At 41.5% G+C, this 27,723-nt stretch overlaps 1 protein-coding gene and 1 non-coding gene across 5 annotated transcripts in view; both read right to left on the reverse strand.

Annotated features, from left to right (window-relative positions):
- The window catches only part of ldlrad3 (low density lipoprotein receptor class A domain containing 3), a 93,104-nt gene that overhangs the window by 49,192 nt on the left and 16,189 nt on the right, over positions 1-27,723 (reverse strand). The window lies entirely within an intron of this gene.
- On the reverse strand, positions 9,600-9,681 carry trnal-aag (transfer RNA leucine (anticodon AAG)). The gene has a single exon. It is a non-coding gene; the product is annotated as a tRNA-Leu (tRNA).

The following is a 27,723-nucleotide window of genomic DNA, read 5'->3' on the forward strand; positions in this document are numbered from 1 at the left end:
TTCATTTGGAACAACAAAGTACCAAAAAGTATAAAGTGGCGAGAAATTGACACATCATCTTGCACTGAAGCATTTCCCCTTTTCTTTACGACGACCCTTGATGTGTGCCGCTTTATAATCCATTCCACTTAATCATATTGAGACCATTCTTAATTACAACAACGCCAGCCCATGTTTTCTTTGCTACCTTGCTTGCAGTGGTACAGGCCTCTATGAGCGTCTGAATCACACAAAGTATCGCAGTAGTGTAGGTTAAAGAATCTGGGGGATGGATTATAATTTTTTCCTTAAATATGATCAAAAATCTATGGGCCTCATTCATTTATAGTACGAGGTAAAGAGCACTTGTGCGTCATTATCCAAAAGAGAACATCCTAATTTAACTGTAGTCCAGTCCATGATTTCCTTGCGAGTTTGCTTGCACTGGTCCATAACACTAAAGGCTTCTTTATCCTTCCGCGTCCAAAGTCCGTGCGTACGTCACTGCGTCAATGTCACGCGTCAATGTCATGCGTTAATGTCATGCGTCAATTGCCTTCTCGTGCACCCACACGCGTTGTTTTGAAAAGTGCAGTTTCACGCCAAGTTGGGGGGTGTCGCTGCGGTGAATTTGTCCCTCAAAACCTTTCACTTTGCCAACGATTTCAAACCTACGGCTGTGGAAAGGTCATGCCAGGAGTTGGCTTCCATTTGGTCATGTTTATAAAAGCTGGAGATGGCATCATATACATATGATATAATACATATAAAGTATATAAAGAGTATAAAGAGGCCTTAAGGCTTGCCTTAGCACACAAGAGAATTAAAAGTAGGAAAGAGAAAAAAAATAGAACATGAAGGATGGACCAAAGAAGGTTTCTCCAGAAAGTAAGTAATCACTGCCAGTAGTACAAATTAGTTGATGCATCCTTGCAATTTGTATGAGGATCAACGGGTTTAGAAAATGAACTCAATACACAAATTTGCACTATGAATAAGGAGCTCAGCTTATTCACTAGATATTGTCAATAAAAAAACAATAACGGACCAATATTAATCCTCGAAATCCGGACATGAGTTGAGAGAGCAACAAGGAAGGCAACATCTTCTGGAAAGTTCACAGAATAAACCCATTAGTGATGCAAAAAGTCCAGGAATCATATCAATCTCAATACAGATATGAAATATGAAACAAGGTGCATCATAGAAGACTTATAATACGTAACATTTTATTTAGAAACATATTTATTAGAGAGTGGAGCGAGCCAAGAGATAAATAGAAGCCAAATTAGCCTTTCACCGATATGTTGTAGGCTACTACTTTAATATTAAATTTATCAACTTTAATATTACATTCATTATCTATTATTTAATGTTTTCCTTAAACCATCCAGGCAGATACAGCGTGCACCAAAATGCCATCTTTGTGACTTGAAAGGTATTTTGGAGCATACAGTTCGTGTGTTGTGAGCCAAAGTCATGTCATTAGCCTCGATTGCACTGAGTCACAACAGACCGATTAGCTACCCTTAAAAACAGACGGCATTCTTTGATGCTTCCACCTATCAAGTAGCTGGCAATCGGAGCTGTTAATTTGATTTTCATTACATTGTTACCTCCTCAAAGGGAAGTTTTTCTCTGTAATTTGTTTATTAAAAATAATGGGCTTGGCTTACTTTGACCTTTTTCATCCTTACACTGACTATTTTTGCATGCGGTTTTACATGCACTGTGACAATATGCATGTATTTTTTCTTTGAGGGGGGTGAATTCTGCACCTGTGTTTTGGAACTCTATTTGATTTGTTGATTTTAAACTTTTACAAATTATTACGAATCTTCGTTAACTGCCTGTGATTTTTTTTTGGGTCATGTGCTGCATTCACATCCTGTGCATCCCAAGAAGAATCAACCCCAAAGCCTAACTTAAATTATCCACCTGCAGCAAACCTAAAATGAAGTCTGCTCCTGCACAGTAAATTTTGGAGAGTATATTTTACTCTAAAAAAATTATTTGGTCCTGGTAGACAGAGCAAAATTTCTAAGTAAAATATTCAGTAAAATCCTGCGTGAAATTTTTTGGAAGAATTTTACGCTGAATATTTTACTCTCAAATACTCTGTTTACGGGGATCTAATATAGTCTTTTTAGAGTAAAATAAGAACAAAAGAAAAAATAAGAAAATTTACTGTGTGTGTTCCATCATCAGTTTATTGCACATGGAGCGTGCAGTCAGCTGTCAACTTAAAGTAAAATGGACTGTTTCGCTCAACAATGGAAAACAAATGCTGTCAAAATAATGAGCAATTTAAAATAGATTGTTTGCATTGTACTTGGTGAAAGTGACACTTGATCCGGCTGAACATTGGTACATACAGAATAGGTATGCAGGTAAAAATGACATCAGTACAAAAATTCTCCCCCCCAAAAGACTCTGTTGTTATTTAAGAATTTCTTTGGGGATTAGATGTACGACGAATTGGCATGCCCCCCCTTTTGTAGCTTGGCTTCTTATTTTTTCTGTCTCAGCTGTCTACGTCACAGCAGGCATTGCAATATTGCTTGATTTGACAGTTCTATTGTCTAAAATGAGGATCGATCACCTCCAAAATTGAAATGCACATCACTATTCTTGCCCATCTGTGAAAATATAAAACCGGCAGTCGGGCATGGATGTCTTCCCACCACGGCTAACAGTAGTCGTTGCGCTGGTGTTAAAAGTAACAGCTGCCCAAGGCGGGAATTAGCTGACAAATTAACAGGCAAACAGCGTCTAGAATTCTTACGATAAGTCGAATACATTCGCATCTGCCATCGCTTACAACGTTGCAGTGCGAGTGGGCGTCGATTTTGGATGAAGACGTCCTTCCTCAACAAGCCCTGGAGGTGTTTTGGTGACGAATCGATAACAGTTTTCTCAACTCCTTGTTTAGGACCACAAACTCATGTTCTGAAATGATCATCTTTCTCTTCACAATTGCCATTGTTCTGCCACGGCATGACACTGCCAAACTCTATGGAGCGGGTTTGTGTTGGTTTATCATTAGCACAATATCCTTTGTTGAATAGGATGATAAGACGGAGCAAACAGCGGGTGCAAATGATGGTGCTATTAGTGGTTGCAGTTCATTCTTTGTGAACTTGAACCTCAGTTGTCCACAAAAAATCCAACACATCCATCAAAAATCGTGATGCAAATGGAAGACATACAATTCTACTGCAGCCATGTCTCTGGCAATAAGGTATGTTAACAAAATTGATTTCAATAACATAAAGTGAAAATGAATTTCTCAGTCTGTTCCTCGACCTGAATCTCAACAGAAATTGAATGAGTTGGACATGTAATATACCATTTTCCAACCAGGTTTAATGGACAATTTACATCGAAAAAGAAACTTGGAAGGTGAATTGGGTCAGTAAAAATGTCATTACCATTGTTAATGTAAAGTTTTGAGAGAAATGGCAAATGAGAGGATGTTCATAACCAATCTCTGAATAACAATACCAAGCGTTCACAAGTTCTAAGATTAAGAGCACACTTTTAAATTATACACTACTGTCAATGGGCTGGAGACATAATCAGGCTCTGTGGAGCAGCAGGAGGTGATTTTGCTGTCTCAGTGAGCGTGTGTGTGGCTGTGTGTGCATGTGCGCATAAATGCAAAAGATTCTCCATTCTGTTCCTTAAACTCACTGAAGCCTGCAGTAAAGTAAGCAGCACCATTGTAAAGCTGGCCTTCACCAATTAAAGCTACCCAACAGAGGCACACAGGCAAAAGGATTCACAAAGCAACAGATCGGGTCTGGCCTTAATGAGGGTCAAATTTAAAATGAGGAAGCCATGCATGCAAAGAGACACTAAAGTGACGAATGTGTGCACAAGGCCTTTCCCAGCCATTTTCTGCCGCTAACAGACACAGGGTTTCCCATTGCCACGATTAGCTTTTTCTTGATTTTTTTTTCTCACACAGATTGGCATGATGTTGTATGGAATTACTATTCGGGATTTTCTGCAATATGGCTGTCCACCCAAATCTCTGTTGAAATTCCATGTTCGGGCTTGGGTAATAAAGACAATCAATTTTAATTATGATGAAGGTTCAGTTTTGATATGTTACTTTTAAAACTGATGAAAAAAGGAACAATAAGGAGTTAAATATTGTACGCTGAGCACTTCACAGCAAGCATAATCAGTTTAGGTTGTAATAAATACTTAAAATGCATAATATCAGTTTCCAGAAATGTGTATAATTATGAACTCCAAAGTAATTTCTCATTTAGAGGTATTTCTTGGATACCATTGCAGAGACCAACCACATGACAGTTTCTGTAATCGCCCTGGGAAATTATATGAGTGGCGTTTAAAATAAATTCTACAAATCAGCACATAGGGTAAGAACAACATAACACAAGACGACATGGACTAAAGTATTATACATTATAAAATGGACTCATATGGAAAGAGTTCCTTCCTTTTCCAAGTTTAAAACAAATGGCCCCAACATGTAACCATTATGGCATTTTGTAGAAACAAGTAACTCCAGGTCACCTATCCAGTTTGAAGCAATAACGATTGTGACTCATTCTCTCCTGTTGCGCAAATGACTTGGACTGTGGAAGACAATTTGAAAGACATTCAATCCCCTATAAAGGTTTAGAAATGGTTTTGCAGTTGGTTGTGACACAAATCTTCTCTCTCTTTGTGCTTTCTGGCTGGTTCCTTTGAATTGCACTACTGGTAGCATGAAAAAATACCTGCAGCTCTGCTCAGGTAGTTTAGCTCTTAATAAATGGAACATCCATATGCTCTGTGGCCATGACGGTTTGTCTCTCTCCATAGGTGTGAGCAGTTTCAAAATGAACATATTGGAAATGAGAGAATCTAGTGATGCTGTGGAGAATGTTCTTTTGCCTGCAAGATCCTACAATATGAGCTATTTGGCAGTGGGTCGGTGATGGTTATATGAGGCGTGTCCTAGGAGGGCCACACTTCCAGGTCCTGGCCTGAAGTACATTAACTGCTATTAGCTAAAGAGATGCGATTCTCAGACCTATTGGGTGAATCGCTCGAAAACCCACCCAGCCATATTAGCACGCCTGAAGAATGGAGTCGAAGCTACCAATTAAACAAGCCAGTGAGGAAAAACGGACAATTTGGAACAGATACTCATCAGAAATCAATAACTACACATTTGCTGGTGCAGTGAGTTGGTTCTGGTACAAGACAATGCCTCCAGAGTGAGTCAAGAGTGAGACAAGAGTGTGTCAGCATTTCTGGATAATGAAGGCTTCTGATGAAACTGCAGCCCAATCTATCAGCTCTGGGACATCTTATATCATTGTATTCACTGCGGCCATGTTGCACCACAGACAGTCCAAGAGCTGACTTGATTCCTTGATCTTGCCCCGGGAGGCCATCTGCCATCCTGAACATGCCAAAGCAATGTAGTGAGTGCATAAAAGAACATGGAGGTCATACACACCACTGAGTTGTCTTGGAGATATTCAGAGATGACATTAGATCAGCCTAATCACTGAAGATTGCCTGACGTATGCAAGCAGCTTGGGTTCAGTGGCGGTGTGTATGTGAGTGTAAATGTCTGTTCGTCTCGACTCTGTGAAGGAGAGTTGCCAGTTGAAAGTGTAGTTCACCTTTCGCCCTAAGTCAGGTGGGATAAACTTAAGCACCTCGCAACTCTGAACAGGATAAGCAGCATTGAAAATTGATAGATTGGTCTGTGATCTAATTATTGCACTTTTATTATGTATTCATTCCTCAATGGGTAAATGCTTCTTTACATTATTCATAAAATTATTTTTCACGACCAATTATGCTACATGATCAAAAAAAGCCTTCCCCTTTAATTCTGTTGAGCATCTTAAATGAAGGATGAATAATCATAGGAATATACTTGGTATGTTGAAAGAGAGAGAGAAGAAAAAATGGCACAAAAAAGTGATGCAATAAATAAGACAAAATAGCCCGCCTTTGTCTGTCTTCTAGGCTACAAACTGGAAATTAATTGACTCCCATTTGTCTAGCCAGCCCACAGAGTCACAGCAGAGGTTGGAAATCACAAGAAATTAACTACTTTGTACATCTACTAAACCCAAATACAAAGCAAGCCTGCAATGGGAAAAGAAGAATCAATAGCAAGAGAGAGCAAAACCCATAAAAAACGGAAGTGCAACAAAGAGACTATGAGCATAATGTGTATTTTCTTAATAATTATGTCAGTCTTTCATTTGTCAGTACTTATGCAAGCAAATGAAGGTCTTGGATTAAAAAGGGAGATGCTTCTAGACAGGGTTTGAACAGAGTTCTCTGGCAGATGATGCTGTAACTAAAGGTCAATCTCTTATGATTATCATCTATGTGCTCTCTGGAAAAGGCCAACTCAAACACAGAAGTGACGTGATGAGCAAAGACTAATAGGCTGAGAAATGTCATGAGAGTAATATGTGGTGAATTTGTTCTTCTGGTAATGACAGTCAGAGCTATGAGGTCACAGAAAATTATATTTCTACCTGAATCCATTGAGCATCTCCGACTACGATGCGAGGTTAAAGTGAATTTGTCTCCTCAAAATTAATACTGTGCTGACAGCGTTTTTGTCATCACTCAATTTTTGGGTTTGAAAATGAAGGACAGAAAGAGCAGAAAATGCTTGCTTTGTTCCTGAAAATCCACAGCACCATAGCATGGGTTGCTATGGACGTGTTTGGAATGGACGTTTTTTGTAAAATGTAACTGATGTGGCTCAGTGATGGAATAGAATGTTGGAAAAAAAAAATTGTGGTGGCACCTGAATTGGAGATCTTTTGAAGTGTTAGTCTTAAAAAAAACATAGATGTTTAAGTTAAGAATTGTTGACTCATAATCTGTGGCACATGGGAAATGACCCTTCCTTAAATCACTGACCTCACCTTGGAGATGTGTGCCTCATTTCACTAGTCTCGTTCGGAATCCACATGGTAGCTTCTCCTTAAATTGACAGTCCAGATTAGTGTGAAAGATATTCATCGCTTAGGAGGAACTGTGTCCACATACCTTACGACAGCAACAGGACAAAATACAAACAGTCCTACCCAGGCTTGTTCCTAGCATAATAAATTCTGCTAAAATCACAGGTGAGACGGCTTTAGACAACCAGAGCCATCCAGTTGAAATAGGGTCGGGACCGAATTCTTCTTGAGCAGAAACTGAGTACAGACTAAAGCAACATACCGGTACTAGCAGAGTGGCGCAGCGGAAGCGTGCTGGGCCCATAACCCAGAGGTCGATGGATCGAAACCATCCTCTGCTATCTGTCGATTGTCAATTAATCATTGATCATCAACTTTCATTTAACATTGTTTTGAACTATTTTAAAGTGTTACACTCAAAAAAATGTTTCAGTTTAGAATTGTCTACTCATCTGTGGCACATGGGAAATGACCTGACAAGTCACTGACATAAAATTGAAAAGGATCCTTCCTTAAATCACTAACCTCACATTAGATAGACAAGTGCCTCGTTTCACTAGTCTTGTTTGAATCCGCATGGTAGTTTCTCCTTAAATTGACAGTGCAGATTAGCGTGAAATTTAAAGATATTCATTACTAAGGAAGAACTGTGATGGGTTCACATACGTTATGACAGCAACAGAACAAAATACAAACAGACCTTAATTTCACTCAAGAACATTGTCTAAACTTGAGACAAAGGTTGAACAACAGGGAAAAGGACCACAGATGCCATAAATGTGGCTGTGATGGGATTTGAACCCACACCTCCGGAGAGACTGGAGCCTTAATCCAGCACCTTAGACCGCTCGGCCACACTACCTATACAGCAGTTCGAATGTAAGTTTGTTTTAAAATGTTACAACTGGAGAGCTCGCAACACCCAGGTTTGTGCTGTCCTACCCAGACTTGTTCATAGCGTCATAAATTCTGCTCAGATCACAGGGGAGACGGCTTCAGACAACCAGAGCTATCCAGTTGAAATAGGGTCGGGACCGAATCCTTCTTGAGCGGCAACTGAGTACAGAATAAAGCAGCATACCGGTACTAGCAGAGTGGCACAGCGGAAGCGTGCTGGGCCCATAACCCAGAGGTCGATGGATCGAAACCATCCTCTGCTATCTGGCTATTCTTCATTATGATCATCAACTTGCCTTTAACATTGTTTTGAACTATTTTAAAGTGTTACACTCAAAAAAAATGTTTCATTTTAGAATTGTCTACTCATCTGTGGCACATGGGAAATGACCTTACAAGTCACTGACATAACATTGAAAAGGATCCTTCCTTAAATCACTAACCTCACATTAGATAGACAAGTGCCTCGTTTCACTAGTCTTGTTTGAATCCGCATGGTAGTTTCTCCTTAAATTGGCAGTGCAGATTAGCGTGAAATTTAAAGATATTCATTACTAAGGAAGAACTGTGATGGGTTCACATACGTGATGACAGCAACAGGACAAAATAGAAACACACCTTAATTTCACTCAAGAACAGTGTGTAAACTTGAGACAAAGGTTGAACAACAGGGAAAAGGACCCAGGGTTCGCGGTTAACCGCTTCCCGATTGCCCGGGGCAAGTGAAATTTGGCCACGGGCAAGGTAAAATTATGGGCAACTTGCCCGACCGGGCAAACATTTTTTAAAGCAGCCAAATATCTTTAATTTCGACAAAAACTGTGGTGTGATCTGTTTGTGTGCACTGTATGGTGATGGTTTAACCCAGACACCCCTTATGTTGTGGTATGGTCCATTGGCCTTATCGGGGGCAATGGGCGGGCGCTACGGGGATCAGTTAGTTCAGTGAATGTCGAGTTAAAGTGAACGTCAATAAATCCCGCAGTATTGGAACTCGCTGTAGTCGCATCCTCATTTGAAGTTTGAAAAACACAACAAAAACCTACGATATTTCGGCCGAAAATTGACAGCCGGATGTTTTCTTACCTTCTGCGCATGTTTACAAGTGGCGACGAGTTCGTTCAAATCCGAACATTTCGGATTCATGTCGGATTCCTCTGACATGATTAAAACAGCTCGAATATTTTTCAGTAGACAATTCAGTTGTGAGTAAGGAAGGGAGTAATATTTGATTATTGGCTGTTAATTCATTAGCTCCATGATGTGACCTTGACATAGTGTCAGTGACTGTGTTCTGTTTTTGCTATGAAACTTGTGGAGGCAGCACCAAAGGCACTGGTCTTAGAGGAATACACAAATTTCCCACACTCATAATTTACTCATGTGATTCCTCAATTAATAGGCTCTCCTGAACATAAAAATGATAATCTGGATTGCCGTAATATCATTTTCCCAATTTAACATGCAGATTTGTTAATTATTAAAACTACAATTAACATTTTCAATAACTGCACAGGATGATACATGCTGTTGTGAGTAGGGTTTCATGGTTGATGATGAAAACAAGATTAATTTATGCTTATCAGATTATATGTTTATTTACATTTGTGCCGCACATTTTACAACCATAAACATTTTATTCTTAGAGAACAAAAATTGTCACTTGGCCAAGTCGGTCGGGCAAGGCAAATTTTAGTGGCACTTGCCCGATGGGTAAGCAGTTTTTAAAGTTAACCGCGAACCCTGGGACCACAGATGTGGCAGTGATGGGATTTGAACCCACGCCTCCGGAGAGACTGGAGCCTTAATCCAGCACTTTAGACCACTCGGCCACACTACCTATACAGCAATTTGAATGTAAGTTTGTTTTAAAATGTTACAACTGGAGAACTCGCAACATCCAGGTTTGTGCTGTCCTACCCAGACTTGTTCATAGCGTCATAAATTCTGCTCAGATCACAGGGGAGACGGCTTCAGACAACCAGAGCTATCCAGTTGAAATAGAGTTGGGACCGAATCCTTCTTGAGCGGCAACTGAGTACAGAAGAAAGCAACATACAGGTACTAGCAGAGTGGCGCAGCGGAAGCGTGCTGGGCCCATAACCCAGAGGTCGATGGATCAAAACCATCCTCTGCTATCTGGCGATTGTTCATTATGATCATCAACTTTTCTTAAGCATTGTATTGAACTATTTTAATGTATTACACTTGAAACAAATGTTTCAGTTAAGAATTGTCTACTCATAATCTGTGGCACATGGGAAATGACCAGACAAGTCACTGACATAACATTGAATATATGTGCCTCGTTTCACTGTCTTATTCTCAATTCGCATTGTCGGTACCCCTTAAATTGACAGTGCAGATTAGCGTGAAATTTAAAGATATTCATTTCTAAGGAAGAACTGTGATGGGTTCACATACCGTATGGCAGCAACAGGACAAAATAGAAAAAGACCTTAATTTCACTCAAGAACATTGTCTCAACTAAAGACAAATATCAACTCGTGGGTAGCAGCCTGTGGTTTGAAGTGGCAGTGAAGGGATTTGATCCTACACCTCCAAAGAGTCTGGAGCCTAAATCTAGCAGCATGGACTGCTCCGCCGCACTACCGACGCATTGTAATGCACGTTTTTGGGAAAATGCAACAACCCGTGTGGTTCTTCCTAAATTGGAGGACTGTTTTCACAGCAACATCCAGGTTTGTGCTGTCCTACTCAGCCTTGTTCAAAACCCCAATAAAACCTGCTCAGATCACAGATGAAGTGGCTTCAAAGACAACCAGAACCATCCATTTGAGATAGACGGGACCAAATCCTTCTTGAGCGACAACAGAGTACAGCAAACAGATGAACACACATGGCAGCAGAGTGGCGCAGCGGAAGCGTGCTGGGCCCATAACCCAGAGGCCGATGGATCGAAACCATCCTCTGCTATCCAGAGTTCGGTCTTCATGAGCATAAACCTGCGTTTACCATTGTGTTGAACTCATTTAAAGTTTTGCTCTGAAAAAAATATGTTGAAGTAAAGAATTGTCAAATCATTATCTGTGGGACAGTTCCACCCCTCCATAAGTCACTGACTTCACATTGGAGAAATGTACCTTGGTTCACCAGTCTCGTTCTAAATCCACATTGTAGGTACCCCTTAAATTGACGGTCCAAGTTCGGGTAAAAGTTCAAGCTACTATTTTACTTCTGATGTCATTTTACAGGCAAACCTATTACATAAGTGCCAATGTTAAGATCAGGCGAGTGTCCCTTTATGTATTTTTTTTTCAGGGTTTTGTTTCCCCCACCCATTTTTTGTGGAAAGTACATAGTTAATGTTTGCCACAACTTCTAGAATAATTTATTGGATTTAATTGTGAATTCATTGATAATTTTTATATTCTGCCAATGCATTTTAATAGATATCAATTATAGATTTTCTCTGAAGTAACATGGGTCCACTGTACTTGCTTCTTTTTTTTTTTTTTTTTTACTTTTTTAATAATATATTCAAAATTTTTAGTTTATCCACTTAAATTTATCAATAATCATTCATACACATACATAATTTATATGCTATTGTGAATTTCTTTTTGTATTTTGATAATTATGAATAAAGAAAAACATACATGAGCATGTTTGACCTCATTGTGGCCACTCAAGCTTTCAATGGTCTTCTATTCTCAATAGTCTGGGCATCCATGATGTCACAGTCTTTTGTAGAGATTTTGGTGTCCCCTTATACCAACAATGATATACAGGGCATAGAGGTGATTTTATCACCGGTTTTCAGTCTGAGTGGACAGAACACATAAAGGCTGATTCATTCCTTCCGCACTGCGCAATCGCAGACGGCTTAAGACTGCACGTGGACCGTAGATGTGCTGCAGTTGCATTCATACTATATGTAAGGGTTCGCGTCAAAATGTGTTCCATGCATATGCAGTTGTCCACGCATCCCCGATGCATGCATGCGCATGAATAATCCAAATGCCTGCCTTGTGAAAGAGAACAAAAAAAGCTCCTGTGTCTGTTGTAATGTTTGTTAACGGCAAGAGTTTTCGACCATCTGGCTATCTTAATATTGCTTTACATTTCAATTAGAAAGATGGAGATACCGGTGGAAGGACGTCTGCTTCGAGAAGCGATATTACCATCCAGCATTACAAAAACAACAAAAGAGATCTGTTTATTTTGGGGGTTTTATGGAGTCACCAGTTAGATAATAAATGCTCATGGCAGCATGTTAACCGACAGGATCGCGTGGACAAATGCGCATGCATGAAATGAGTAATGATGTGAACCCTGAAACCGCGTGTGCAGCTACCAATGCCCACAATTGACGCGTATAAGACCATTTTGTTTGCATTCTCGAGCGCGGATACTTTTATGAAATACAACAAATTTGAATGAAAATGGCACTGTATTTTCATTTTCATAGGCCAAACAGTAAGAATACCACATGCATTTCACCCTGTGTAAATTTTGATTTCTACTTCAACCTTTAATTAAAACTGTTCTATCTATTCATGTCCACACCTGCCCATTTTAATAAATGTTTGAGTGTGTACAGGCGCAGTGAAGAAAATGTTACTGCCCGCAGAGGTCATTCAAGGAGGAATCTATCATAATCGATCATAATCAGTTGCTGTGCTGTTCCTTCAGGGCAGATGAGCTCCTCACCCAAAGCGGACGCGGTACGGATGAGAACCCCATGACGGTGAAATGTGATGTTTACCTGCTTGACTGATTTTGACCCCATCATAGGCTGTACAGACAACATGCTGGTCAAGAATTTACAAATGTGTCAATATTTACCGCAAGGTTTTCTTCTATATGATGACCAAGACAATATCATTGTGCATTACAATCAAGCAGAGTTAGAATTACAATGAAATATGTGTTTATGACAACCTGTTGGAAAGTGTGTGATGTATTTTTGTTTGCAAACAAAGTTCTGGTTACAGTCTTTGGGATGTCAAGCTACTTTTACACAACTTGTGAATTAGAATTAAATACAATAAAGTATTGCACATTTTGTTTCTTCTGTCTATTTAAAGAAATGAAATGGACAAATTTGTGCAGTTTCCAATGTGTTTTTTTTATTTAAGAGAAAATACTGAATCAGTTTGTTCCACATTGTTAAGCAAGTTGCAGTTTTTATGCATCTTGCTGATGAAAAGGACAGAACAGGCCAATGTCTTGTGAAAGTAATGAAAACATTGAGTGTTTCAAGATCATTTGTTCATAATATGTGTGACTCAAAGAGCATAAAAGCGTATTAAGGGGAACTTCAATGGGGCAAATACTTTGTACATTGTATTAGAGAGCAGCTGTTCAAAACCCACTGAAGAGTAGCAAGCAGGTATTTGAAGCTGCTGGTGCCTCTGGAGTCCCAACAAAACAGCCGCTCGATGCACGGTGCCCTATATATATATATAATTCTGCAATTGGCTGGCAACCAGTTCAGGGTGTCCCCCGCCTACTGCCCAAAGATAGCTGGGATAGGCTCCAGCACCCCCCGCGACCCTATTGAGGACAAGCGGTAAAGATGATGGATGGATGAATGGATATATTATTGTCAGTCTTTTTTTGTTTACATTAAAGGAATGTCCAAAACGTAAAAGTTGGAATTGTTTGTGATAAATCAATACCAAGTGCGACAATTGTGAAGTGTAATGTAATTAATATATTTTTAAATTGATTTTAATGTGGGATGTGCGATATTATTCAGCCCCGTCAGTGCAGCCAACTCACTCGTTCGCTAAGTTCAGAATGATCCAATGGTGACCTAAATGACTGATGATGAATAGAGTCCACCTGTGTGTAATCTAGTCTCCCCCTTTTCCTTGACAAATGTTCAGTCTTCTCGCCCTGATTCAAACTCTGTCAGGAAATGCTTAAGACTTTTTAACTCCAGGCTCCATTTATGCAGCCAAACAAAATAAGTCATATTTTTTTAACATTGGCTATCAAATTGATCTATTCCATCAACAAATTATATTTTAAGACACAATCACCCACCCCTATGTTAAATATTTATGAAATTTTATCTTATTAAACGTACAGTTTGAGTGGAATGACACTGGCTGCTTTTCCCAAATAGCAGTCTAAAATAGACTGTCAGCAGCTAAGGTGCCTGCCATGGTGTCTATGAGACAACAACAAAATAGAAAATGACTGCTGATGATAGGGACAGCAGGCTGACCAGCTGTCACTCTGCCTGGGCAGCAAAAACAACACAGGGGATAAATGCAGTGTCCTTCTTCTCACATAAAGTACAAGTTTAATGAAGATAAAGTGCAGAAACCAAAGCATTTAAGCAGAGCAAACCGGAGCTAATGTGGTGTAGTAAGAATAAAACAAGCTCCACCTCATAATTAGAAATTCAGCAAGGTCTGCAGAAGCTGGATAACGATCCTGATCATTTAAATAGGGTGTGTTGTAGCAGAGTGCAATGGAAAACACGCAGGACACCGGCCCTTGAGGAACAGGATTGAAAAACTAGAATATAGAATCTACAATCTAGATTCTAGATTGTACTAGGCCTCCCAAAGACAAAGACACAATGTCTTGGTTTGGCATTTTTGTGCAAATGTACTGGAAATCAACATGAGTTCCTTGGTTTTGTGGTATTTGCATCTACAAAGGTTTAGTATATTGAATGTATCTATAGTAAAATCACAATTCCTAAGCAAGACTGGAGCATCCAAGGCTCAAAATAAGTGGTTGTGCAACTCTGCTTACGTAAAATTTGTATCTTGGCCCTCAAACGAACCCACTGAAACACAAAACAACTAATGGGCTGATTTTTGCATGGCAAAATGCAGAGCCACAAACAAATTGGTCACAAATATCTAATATCTAATGATTCAGTTAACATAGAGGACAGTCATGCACATCACTACTGGATGGGGTGCCTGTTTTCCATCTCACACTGCTGCAGTGCACCTGATTCAAATGACCAGGATAGTTATTGAGCTTCTGTTGACCTTGCTGCATATAGGATGAAATCAGAAATAACAAAGGACAGTAGCACCGAAAGAAGCAGTGGTGGTATTTGAACCTTCAACAGCAGAGAAACTGAAGCCTAAATTCAACAGCTTGGACCGCTCGGCCACACTATGGATGGTGTTGCTGTGGAATGGAAGGTAGTTGGAAAATGTTACAACTCGTGAGTACGAATGAATGGCAGAATTGTTTTCACAGAAACATCCAGGTTTGTGATGTCCTACCCAGCCATGTTCATAACGTAAAAAATCCTGCTCAGATCACAGGTGAAACGGCTTCAAAGAAAACCAGATCCAGCCAGTTGATAGGGTCTGGACCGAATCATTCTTAAGCTACAACAAAGTACGGACTAAAGCAAAACTTGAGCAGCAGCAGAGTGGCGCAGTGGAAGCGTGCTGGGCCCATAACCCTGAAGTCGATGGATCGAAACCATCCTCTGCTACCCAGTGATTGATCTGAATGTGCATGATATTTTATCTAACTTTATGTTGCACTTAAAAAAAATGACCCTTTTTTAAACCACTGACTTCACATTGGAGATATGTACATCGTTTCTCTCGTCTCGTTCAAAATCCACACAGTAGTTTCTCCTTAAATTGACAGTCCATGGCGTGAAAGTTATTCGTCCAAATCCTTTTTGAGTGACTGCAGAGTACAGACTAAAGCATGACGTCAACAGCAGCAGAGTGGCGCAGTGGAAGCGTGCTGGGCCCATAACCCAGAGGCCGATGGATCGAAACCATCCTCTGCTATTCGGTGATTGGTCTTAATGAGCATAAAGTTTTACTTAGCATTATGTTGAACTATATTTTGAAGTTAAAAATTGTCAACTCATAATCTGTGGCACATGGAAAAGGATCCTTCCTTAAATCACTAACCTCACATTAGATGTACATGTGCCTCGTTTCACTAGTCTTGTTTGAATCCGCATGGTAGTTTCTCCTTAAATATTCAGTCCAGATTAACGTGAAAGTTAAAGAAATTCATCGCTTGGGAAGAACTTTGATGGGTCCACATACCTTATGAATGCAACAGGACTAAATAGAAACAGACCTTAATTGCACTCAAGAACATGGTCTAAACTAGAGACAATTCTTAGACAACTGCAGACGGCACCATTGTCTCCCGAGTTGAGGTCGGGGTGGGATTTGAACCCATGATTCAGAGAGATTCGAGCCAAAATGCAACCCCTTGGACCGCTTGGTCACACTTCATGTAAAATGTTACTTGTGATTGGAATGTTGGAAGATGTAACAACTCGTGTGGTTGCACCTGTACTGGAGGACTTGTTTTCTCAGCAACATGCAGGTTTGTGCTGTCCTACCTATGCTTGTTCATGACGTAATAATTCCTGCTCAGATCACAGGTGAAACGGCTTCAAAGAAAACCAGAACCATCCAGTTGAGATAGGGTCTGGACCGAATGATTCTTAAGATACAACAAAGTACGGACTAAAGCCAAGCTTGAGCAGCAGCAGAGTGGCGCAGTGGAAGCGTGCTGGGCCCATAACCCAGAGGCCGATGGATCGAAACCATCCTCTGCTATTCGGTGATTGGTCTTAATGAGCGTAAAAATTGACTTAGCATTATTTTGAACTATATTTTGAAGTTAAAAATTGTCAACTCCTAATCTGTGGCACATGGAAAAGGATCCTTCCTTAAATCACTCGCCTCACATTAGATGGACATGTGCCTCGTTTCACTTATCTTGTTTGAATCCGCATGGTAGTTTCTCCTTAAATATTCAGTCCAGATTAACGTGAAAGTTAAAGAAATTCATCGCTTAGGAAAAACTTTGATGGGTCCACATACCTTATGAATGCAACAGGACTAAATAGAAACAGACCTTAATTGCACTCAAGAACATGGTCTAAACTAGAGACAATTCTTAGACAACTGCAGACGGCACCATTGTCTCCCGAGTTGAGGTCGGGGTGGGATTTGAACCCATGATTCAGAAAGATTCGAGCCAAAACGCAACCCCTTGGACCGCTCGGTCACTCTTCATCTATAATGTGACTTGCGATTGGAATGTTGGAAGATGTAACAACTCGTGTGGTTGCACCTGTACTGGAGGACTTGTTTTCACAGCAACATGCATGTTTGTGCTGTCCTACCTATGCTTGTTCATGACGTAATAATTCCTGCTCAGATCACAGGTGAAACGGCTTCAAAGAAAACCAGAACCATCCAGTTGAGATAGGGTCTGGACCGAATGATTCTTAAGATACAACAAAGTACGGACGTAAGCAAAAATTGAGCAGCAGCAGAGTGGCGCAGTGGAAGCGTGCTGGGCCCATAACCCAGAAGTCGATGGATTGAAACCATCCTCTGCTACCCAGTGATTGATCTGAATGTGCATGATATTTTATTTAACTTTATGTTGCACTCATTTTAAGTGTTGCACTTAAAAAAATGACCCTTCTTTAAACCACTGACTTCACATTGGAGATATGTACATCGTTTCTCTCGTCTCGATCAAAATCCACACAGTAGTTTCTCCTTAAATTGACAGTCCATAGCGTGAAAGTTAGATATTCGTCCAAATCCTTTTTGAGTGACTGCAGAGTACAGACTAAAGCATGACATGAACAGCAGCAGAGTGGCGCAGCGGAAGCGTGCTGGGCCCATAACCCAGAGGCCGATGGATCGAAACCATCCTCTGCTATTCGGTGATTGGTCTTAATGAGCATAAGTAGCAACAAGTACAAGTACAAGTAGCAAACCTTCCCGTGGTGTCCCTCGTAATCCTTAACCGGAGACCGATTGCTACAATCTCATTCCATCCAAAAATCCAGCGGTGGTAAAAGGATCGACCCTCGACCGCTGAGATGTCGAAGCTAAAAATTATCAGCTTCAACGCGGAGGGCATGTCCCTTGCAAAGGCTGAACTGATTTCCCAGATGGATGCCGACATTGTCTGCATCCAAGAAACGCACAAGGCGGCAACCCCAGCAAAGATAAATGGGATGCACCTTGTTATTTTTCAAGAAAGCCAGACCCACGGTAGCGCAATTTTTGTGCGTGACTGTTCGCTTGTAAAAAGAAGTGACAACCTCTCAATCAACGGAGTTGAGGTCTTGATGCTGGAGACTGACTCGATCAGAGTTTTCTCTGTGTATAAGCCTCCACCGACACCCTTTTGATGACCCAATACGAACCTTGATGACAAGGTGTGTGTTGTTATAGGAGACTTCAACAGTCACAATACCACCTGGGGCTACCCCTCTAACAACTCAGACGGTGAGAGAATTGAAGAGTGGGCGCTGGCAAACGATCTCTCTCTCCTCCACTCAGCTAAGGATAAACCATCCTTCCATAGCGCAAGGTGGAAAAGAGGGTACAACACCGACCTCGCCTTTGTGTCGTCAAGATACCAGAACATATTTAAGAAATCCCCTGGTAAGCCAGTCCCCAGGTCTCAACATCGACCGCTTGTCCTTGAACTCTCGCCAGTGGTTAAACCTATCGAGTCGAAACCACTGATGAGGTTCAACTACGGTAGAGCCAACTGGCAGGGACTCACGCAAGATCTCGATTCCCAAATTGATGTAATTCCAGCTGAACCCTCACACTACGATGCTTTCACCTCTCTGGTGTGGAGTACAGCAAAGAAACAGATCCCAAGAGGATACTTTAAGCAGTATGTCCCTGGACTTGATGATGCATCAAAACAACTCTATGCTCAATATACTAGAGCATACGAAAATGACCCGTTCGCCGCTGAGACCATCAACCTCGGTGAATCCCTACTAACTTCCTTAGGGGAGGCAAGGAAAGAACGATGGGAAAATCTTGTGACATCAATCAATATGACGCATAATAGCAAAAAAGCTTGGAAGACCATCAACAAGCTTAATAGTAACTCGCAACCTGAGCAGCGGTGTGCGCAAGTAACACCAAACCAGGTAGCAACACAGTTACTATTGAATGGGAAACCATGCACCCGTGAACGCTCATACCTAAAGGCTATGCAAACTGATATGCGTCTGACGATGGAGAATTGCACAGAGGAGTTCTTCCCATTCACCCCAGATGAACTCATTAATGCAATTAAGCATGTTAAGCTTGGCAAAGCGTGTGGTCTTGATGGGTTATCTCCTGATATGATCCTACACTTTGGTGACAAGACGCAAGAGTGGTTACGCACCATCTACAACAACTGCGCAGCCACCAAGACTATACCGAAGATCTGGCGTAAGGCAAAGGTATCTGCCTTATTGAAACCAGAGAAGGATCCATCTCTCCCATCGAGCTACAGGCCTATTAGTCTGCTATGCATCCTGTTCAAGGTTTATGAACGTCTGATACTTTCACGAATAACTCCGACGGTTGAGGAACACCTCTCTCGTGACCAAGCCGGATTCAGAGCTGGAAGATCCTGCTGTGGCCAAGTACTAAACTTGGTACAGTAAATTGAAGATGGCTTCCAGGAGGGTAAGATCACTGGGGCAGTTTTTGTCGATCTTTCCGCCGCTTACGATACAATCAACCACGGGAGACTAATGATTAAAGTGGCGAAAGTCATGAAGAACAAGAACATCGTTCAGATTATTGAGTCTCTCCTGAAACACCGCCGTTTCTTCGTCGAGATGAGTGGAAAACAAAGTAGATGGCGTGATCAGAAAAATGGCTTGCCCCAGGGTTCTGTGCTTGCACCTGCGCTCTTCAATTTGTACACAAATGACCAGCCAGAGTTCCGGAACATCAGACGTTTCATATACGCCGACGACCTTTGCATTGCCACACAGGCGAACACCTTCGAAGTTGTTGAAGAGCGACTGACATCTGCTTTGTCACAACTTTCACAATATTACAGGGACAATTTTCTAAACGCCAACCCCGGTAAAACCCAATCTTGCGCATTCCACTTAAAGAACTATCTCGCTAAGCGAGAGCTTAACATCAAATGGGACGGGGTCCCCCTGAAGAAAACCAAATTCCCAGTATACCTTGGCGTGACTCTGGATAGATCGCTAACATTTTGCGAACATGTGTCCAAGCTGCGAAAAAAGTTATCGTCTCGCAACAACTTAGTCAGCATCTTAGCCAACACTAAGTGGGGTGCAAATGCAGACACTTTGCGCATATCATCTTTAGCACTGTGTTTTTCCACCGCTGAATATTGTGCACCAGTCTGGGCACGTTCAAGTCACGCTTCCAAGGTCGATGCTGAACTGAATAAGTGCTGCCGTGTTATCACAGGCACTTTAAAGCCAACACCACTCCCGGCTTTGTACTCTCTATCAGGAATAGACCCTCCTGTCATCCGCAGGGAGACAATTAGTAAAATCGAACGTCAGAAGCAGCTGGACGACCATCGTCACCCTCTGTTCGGTCACCAGGAGATCGAAGCAAGACTGCCTTCACGACGTGGCTTCAACACCGTTAGAGAACTTGGTGCAAGGACACCTACGAACTACCGTAACACCAGGTGGCAGGAGAGCTACGAGTACCAGAACATCAGTGTACCTAGCCCTTCTGAACACCTACCCCGTGGTTCAGACCTACCAAGGAAACATTGGGTCGCGCTCAATCGAGCGCGCTCTCAGGTTGCCAAGACGGGAGACAACCTGCAGCGATGGGGATTCGCCGACTCAGCAAGATGCGAGTGTGGCGAAGCCATCCAAACCCTCGACCATCTGCTTCGACACTGCCCAGCAGGCCCAAGGTGCTCAGAAGAAGACCTACGAGATGCCACCGATACTGCCATTCGCTGGGTGGAAAGATGGGCTGATAAGCTATGAATGAATGAGCATAAAATTTGACTTAGCATTATGTTGAACTATATTTTGAAGTTAAAAATTGTCAACTCATAATCTGTGGCACAGGGAAAAGGATCATTCCTTAAATCACTAGCCTCACATTAGATGGACATGTGCCTCGTTTCACTAGTTTTATTTGAATCCGCATGGTAGTTTCTCCTTAAATATTCAGTCCAGATTAACGTGAAAGTTAAAGAAATTCATCGCTTGGGAAGAACTTTGATGGGTCCACATACCTTATGAATGCAACAGGACTAAATAGAAACAGACCTTAATTGCACTCAAGAACATGGTCTAAACTAGAGACAATTCTTAGACAACTGCAGACGGCACCATTGTCTCCCGAGTTGAGGTCGGGGGTGGGATTTGAACCCATGATTCAGAGAGATTCGAGCCAAAATGCAACCCCTTGGACCGCTTGGTCACACTTCATGTAAAATGTTACTTGTGATTGGAATGTTGGAAGATGTAACAACTCGTGTGGTTGCACCTGTACTGGAGGACTTGTTTTCACAGCAACATGCAGGTTTGTGCTGTCCTACCTATGCTTGTTCATGACGGAATAATTCCTGCTCAGATCACAGGTGAAACGGCTTCAAAGAAAACCAGAACCATCCAGTTGAGATAGGGTCTGGACCGAATGATTCTTAAGATACAACAAAGTACGGACTAAAGCCAAACTTGAGCAGCAGCAGAGTGGCGCAGTGGAAGCGTGCTGGGCCCATAACCCAGAAGTCGATGGATCGAAACCATCCTCTGCTACCCAGTGATTGATCTGAATGTGCATGATGTTTTATTTAACTTTATGTTGCACTCATTTTAAGTGTTGCACTTAAAAAAAATGACCCTTCTTTAAACCACTGACTTCACATTGGAGATATGTACATCGTTTCTCTCGTCTCGTTCAAAGTCCACACAGTAGTTTCTCCTTAAATTGACAGTCCATAGCGTGAAAGTTATTCGTCCAAATCCTTTTTGAGTGACTTCAGAGTACAGACTAAAGCATGACATGAACAGCAGCAGAGTGGCGCAGCGGAAGCGTGCTGGGCCCATAACCCAGAGGCCGATGGATCAAAACCATCCTCTGCTATTCGGTGATTGGTCTTAATGAGCATAGAATTTTACTTAGCATTATGTTGAACTATATTTTGAAGTTAAAAATTGTCAACTCATAATCTGTGGCACATGGAAACGGATCCTTCCTTAAATCACTAGCCTCACATTAGATGGACATGTGCCTCATTTCACTAGTCTTATTTGAATCCGCATGGTAGTTTCTCCTTAAATATTCAGTCCAGATTAACGTGAAAGTTAAAGAAATTCATCGCTTAGGAAGAACTTTGATGGGTCCACATACCTTATGAATGCAACAGGACTAAATAGAAACAGACCTTAATTGCACTCAAGAACATGGTCTAAACTAGAGACAATTCTTAGACAACTGCAGACGGCACCATTGTCTCCCGAGTTGAGATCGGGGTGGGATTTGAACCCATGATTCAGAGAGATTCGAGCCAAAATGCAACCCCTTGGACCGCTTGGTCACTCTTCATGTATAATGTTACTTGCGATTGGAATGTTGGAAAATGTAACAACTCGTGTGGTTGCACCTGTACTGGAGGACTTGTTTTCACAGCAACATGCAGGTTTGTGCTGTCCTACCTATGCTTGTTCATGACGTAATAATTCCTGCTCAGATCGCAGGTGAAACGGCTTCAAAGAAAACCAGATCCAGCCAGTTGATAGGGTCTGGACCGAATGATTCTTAAGCTACAACAAAGTACAGACTAAAGCAAGACTTGACTACCAGCAGAGTGGCGCAGCGGAAGCGTGCTGGGCCCATAACCCAGAGGCCGATGGATCGAAACCATCCTCTGCTATTCGATGATTGGTCTTAATGAGCATAAAATTTTACTTAGCATTATGTTGAACTATATTTTGAAGTTAAAAATTGTCAACTCATAATCTGTGGCACATGGAAAAGGATCCTTCCTTAAATCACTAACCTCACATTAGATGGACATGTGCCTCGTTTCACTAGTCTTGTTTGAATCCGCATGGTAGTTTCTCCTTAAATATTCAGTTCAGATTAACGTGAAATTTAAAGAAATTCATCGCTTGGGAAGAACTTTGATGGGTCCACATACCTTATGAATGCAACAGGACTAAATAGAAACAGACCTTAATTGCACTCAAGAACATGGTCTAAACTAGAGACAATTCTTAGACAACTGCAGACGGCACCATTGTCTCCCGAGTTGAGGTCGGGGTGGGATTTGAATCCATGATTCAGAGAGATTCGAGCCAAAATGCAACCCGTCTGACCGCTTGGTCACTCTTCATGTATAATGTTACTTGCGATTGGAATGTTGGAAGATGTAACAACTCGTGTGGTTGCACCTGTACTGGAGGACTTGTTTTCACAGCAACATGCAGGTTTGTGCTGTCCTACCTATGCTTGTTCATGACGTAATAATTCCTGCTCAGATCGCAGGTGAAACGGCTTCAAAGAAAACCAGATCCAGCCAGTTGATAGGGTCTGGACCGAATGATTCTTAAGCTACAACAAAGTACGGACTAAAGCAAGACTTGACTAGCAGCAGAGTGGCGCAGCGGAAGCGTGCTGGGCCCATAACCCAGAAGTCGATGGATCGAAACCATCCTCTGCTACCCAGTGATTGATCTGAATGTGCATGATGTTTTATTTAACTTCATGTTGCACTCATTTTAAGTGTTGCACTTAAAAAAAATGACCCTTCTTTAAACCACTGACTTCACATTGGAGCTATGTACATCGTTTCTCTCGTCTCGTTCAAAATCCACACAGTAGTTTCTCCTTAAATTGACAGTCCATAGCGTGAAAGTTAGATATTCGTCCAAATCCTTTTTGAGTGACTGCAGAGTACAGACTAAAGCATGACATAAACAGCAGCAGAGTGGCGCAGCGGAAGCGTGCTGGGCCCATAACCCAGAGGCCGATGGATCGAAACCATCCTCTGCTATTCGGTGTTTGGTCTTAATGAGCGTAAAAATTGACTTAGCATTATGTTGAACTATATTGTGAAGTTAAAAATTGTCAACTCCTAATCTGTGGCACATGGAAAAGGATCCTTCCTTAAATCACTAGCCTCACATTAGATGGACATGTGCCTCGTTTCACTTATCTTGTTTGAATCCGCATGGTAGTTTCTCCTTAAATATTCAGTCCAGATTAACGTGAAAGTTAAAGAAATTCATCGCTTAGGAAGAACTTTGATGGGTCCACATACCTTATGAATGCAACAGGACTAAATAGAAACAGACCTTAATTGCACTCAAGAACATGGTCTAAACTAGAGACAATTCTTAGACAACTGCAGACGGCACCATTGTCTCCCGAGTTGAGGTCGGGGTGGGATTTGAACCCATGATTCAGAGAGATTCGAGCCAAAATGCAACCCCTCTGACCGCTTGGTCACTCTTCATGTATAATGTTACTTGCGATTGGAATGTTGGAAGATGTAACAACTCGTGTGGTTGCACCTGTACTGGAGGACTTGTTTTCACAGCAACATGCAGGTTTGTGCTGTCCTACCTATGCTTGTTCATGACGTAATAATTCCTGCTCAGATCGCAGGTGAAACGGCTTCAAAGGAAACCAGGTCCAGCCAGTTGAGATAGGGTCTGGACCGAATTATTCTTAAGATACAACAAAGTACGGACTAAAGCCGGACATGAGCAGCAGCAGAGTGGCGCAGTGGAAGTGTGCTGGGCCCATAACCCAGAAGTCGATGGATCGAAACCATCCTCTGCTACCCAGTGATTGATCTGAATGTGCATGGTATTTTATTTAACTTTATGTTGCACTCATTTTAAGTGTTGCACTTAAAAAAAATGACCCTTCTTTAAACCACTGACTTCACATTGGAGATATGTACATCGTTTCTCTCGTCTCGTTCAAAGTCCACACAGTAGTTTCTCCTTAAATTGACAGTCCATAGCGTGAAAGTTATTCGTCCAAATCCTTTTTGAGTGACTTCAGAGTACAGACTAAAGCATGACATGAACAGCAGCAGAGTGGCGCAGCGGAAGCGTGCTGGGCCCATAACCCAGAGGCCGATGGATCAAAACCATCCTCTGCTATTCGGTGATTGGTCTTAATGAGCATAGAATTTTACTTAGCATTATGTTGAACTATATTTTGAAGTTAAAAATTGTCAACTCATAATCTGTGGCACATGAAAAAGGATCCTTCCTTAAATCACTAACCTCACATTAGATGGACATGTGCCTCGTTTCACTAGTCTTGTTTGAATCCGCATGGTAGTTTCTCCTTAAATATTCAGTCCAGATTAACGTGAAAGTTAAAGAAATTCATCGCTTGGGAAGAACTTTGATGGGTCCACATACCTTATGAATGCAACAGGACTAAATAGAAACAGACCTTAATTGCACTCAAGAACATGGTCTAAACTAGAGACAATTCTTAGACAACTGCAGACGGCACCATTGTCTCCCGAGTTGAGGTTGGGGTGGGATTTGAACCCATGATTCAGAGAGATTCGAGCCAAAATGCAACCCCTTGGACCGCTCGGTCACTCTTCATGTATAATGTTACTTGCGATTGGAATGTTGGAAGATGTAACAACTCGTGTGGTTGCACCTGTACTGGAGGACTTGTTTTCACAGCAACATGCAGGTTTGTGCTGTCCTACCTATGCTTGTTCATGACGTAATAATTCCTGCTCAGATCACAGGTGAAACGGCTTCAAAGAAAACCAGAACCATCCAGTTGAGATAGGGTCTGGACCGAATGATTCTTAAACTACAACAAAGTACGGACTAAAGCCAAACTTGAGCAGCAGCAGAGTGGCCCAGCGGAAGCGTGCTGGGCCCATAACCCAGAAGTCGATGGATCGAAACCATCCTCTGCTACCCAGTGATTGATCTGAATGTGCATGATGTTTTATTTAACTTTATGTTGCACTCATTTTAAGTGTTGCACTTAAAAAAAATGACCCTTCTTTAAACCACTGACTTCACATTGGAGAGATGTACATCGTTTCTCTCGTCTTGTTCAAAATCCACACAGTAGTTTCTCCTTAAATTGACAGTCCATAGCGTGAAAGTTAGATATTCGTCCAAATCCTTTTTGAGTGACTGCAGAGTACAGACTAAAGCATGACATAAACAGCAGCAGAGTGGCGCAGTGGAAGCGTGCTGGGCCCATAACCCAGAGGCCGATGGATCGAAACCATCCTCTGCTATTCGGTGATTGGTCTTAATTAGCATAAAATTTTACTTAGCATTATGTTGAACTGTATTTTGAAGTTAAAAATTGTCAACTCATAATCTGTGGCACATGAAAAAGGATCCTTCCTTAAATCACTAACCTCACATTAGATGGACATGTGCCTTGTTTCACTAGTCTTGTTTGAATCCGCATGGTAGTTTCTCCTTAAATATTCAGTCCAGATTAACGTGAAAGTTAAAGAAATTCATCGCTTAGGAAGAACTTTGATGGGTCCACATACCTTATGAATGCAACAGGACTAAATAGAAACAGACCTTAATTGCACTCAAGAACATGGTCTAAACTAGAGACAATTCTTAGACAACTGCAGACGGCACCATTGTCTCCCGAGTTGAGGTTGGGGTGGGATTTGAACCCATGATTCAGAGAGATTCGAGCCAAAATGCAACCCCTTGGACCGCTCAGTCACTCTTCATGTATAATAATAATAATAATAATAATAATATTCCCTTTATAAGTCCCACAATGGGGAAATTCGAGATTCGAACCCAGGCCTCCTGGGGAGACTGGGTCCTGAACGCGGCGCCTTAGACCACTCAGCCATCCTGGCAGCCATGTTACTTGCGATTGGAATGTTGGAAGATGTAACAACTCGTGTGGTTGCACCTGTACTGGAGGACTTGTTTTCACAGCAACATGCAGGTTTGTGCTGTCCTACCTATGCTTGTTCATGACGTAATAATTCCTGCTCAGATCACAGGTGAAACGGCTTCAAAGAAAACCAGAACCATCCAGTTGAGATAGGGTCTGGACCGAATGATTCTTAAGCTACAACAAAGTACGGACTAAAGCCAAACTTGAGCAGCAGCAGAGTGGCGCAGCGGAAGTGTGCTGGGCCCATAACCCAGAGGTCGATGGATCGAAACCATCCTCTGCTATCCCGTAGTCTTGTCTGAGTAAACATTAGATTGCATTTTGTTGAACTCTCTGAAAGTCTTACTCTTAAAAAATATTGCAGTTTAGAATTGTTAAGAATTGGCTACTCATAATCTGTGGCACATGAGAAATGATTCTTTCATAAATCACTGACTTCACATTGGACAAATGTGCCTTGTTTCACCAGTCTCGTACTGAATCCACATTGCAGGTACCCCTTCAATTGACAGTACAGATTAGCGTGAAAGTTAAAAATATTAGGAACAACTTTGAGGGGTCCACATACCTTATGGCAGCGACAGGACAAAATACAAACATACGGTTATTACACTCAAGAAACTTGTCTTAACTTTGGACACATTTTGAACAACAGAAGACAACACCATATGGAGTGGTGGGATTTAAAATCCATGCCTCCTGAGAAACTGCAGCCTTCATCCAGCACATTGGGCCGCTTCTGCACATTACCTATAAAATGGTGTTTTGGATTGGAAGTTTGTTGGAATATGTAACAATTTGTGTTTGATGGAGGATGGTTTTCACAGCAACATCCAGTTTTTTCTGTCCTCCCCAGCCTTGTTCATAACGGAATAAGGCCACAGCTACTCAAGTGAAGATGCACAAAAGCTGTTGAAGCTTTTATGTCTTTTGTTTTTAAAACAAGACATGCTAAATTTCAGTTTAAATTGAAGTTTGTTTGGAACTGCCCCACTGAGAATATTTAGGTTGCTTCACCCGCCTGCCAGACCCAACAAGAAGTATTGGAAGTGCGGTGAAAAGTCGCTAGAATTTGTTAATTAGTACTGTAATCCAAAATTGATTGAGTGCACACGATTTTAGTATCCAACAATGAAGGTAAAAGTACAGTTAAAAAGGAAAAGGTAGCATTAATCATTTTAATCTGTCAGTTATTTTGTCAATGAATCAATGAATCAGACAAAACGCAG

Source organism: Idiotropiscis lumnitzeri, chromosome 6 (assembly GCF_059441095.1).
Source record: "Idiotropiscis lumnitzeri isolate Australia: NSW breed Sydney's pygmy pipehorse chromosome 6, RoL_Ilum_1.0, whole genome shotgun sequence".
In the NCBI taxonomy this organism is placed as follows: domain Eukaryota; kingdom Metazoa; phylum Chordata; class Actinopteri; order Syngnathiformes; family Syngnathidae; genus Idiotropiscis; species Idiotropiscis lumnitzeri.